Source organism: Geospiza fortis, unplaced genomic scaffold, assembly GCF_000277835.1.
Source record: "Geospiza fortis unplaced genomic scaffold, GeoFor_1.0 scaffold538, whole genome shotgun sequence".
NCBI classification, from domain to species: Eukaryota; Metazoa; Chordata; class Aves; order Passeriformes; family Thraupidae; genus Geospiza; species Geospiza fortis.
Window position 1 is genome coordinate 3,021,027 of NW_005054368.1, and position 300 is coordinate 3,021,326.

General features: G+C 31.7%; 1 protein-coding gene across 1 annotated transcript in view; it reads right to left on the reverse strand.

Annotated features, from left to right (window-relative positions):
• The window catches only part of GLOD4 (glyoxalase domain containing 4), a 4,125-nt gene that overhangs the window by 982 nt on the left and 2,843 nt on the right, over positions 1–300 (reverse strand). The gene's annotated exons all lie outside the window — the stretch shown is intronic.

Here is a 300-nt window from a genome sequence, read left to right on the forward strand (position 1 = left end):
CAGGAATAATTTACCCCTCCCTCTCTGGAGGGATGAATTATTTTTAAACCATGAATAAGGAGAATTCACACTGAAAACCAATGTTCTCTGCCACAGCAAACAATGTGACCATGCCCCAAGAGTGAGGCTGGACAAGTCCACCCAGGGCAGCAAGTGAGCTTTAAAAATTGACTTCTTTTCCTTACCAAGCCTGGGTAATTTGCTTCTAGAAAAAAGTCTATTTTTATTAGATTTTAAATATATTTATTTTATTATTATATTTTATATTTTATTATTTATTTATTTTATTATTTTATTAGA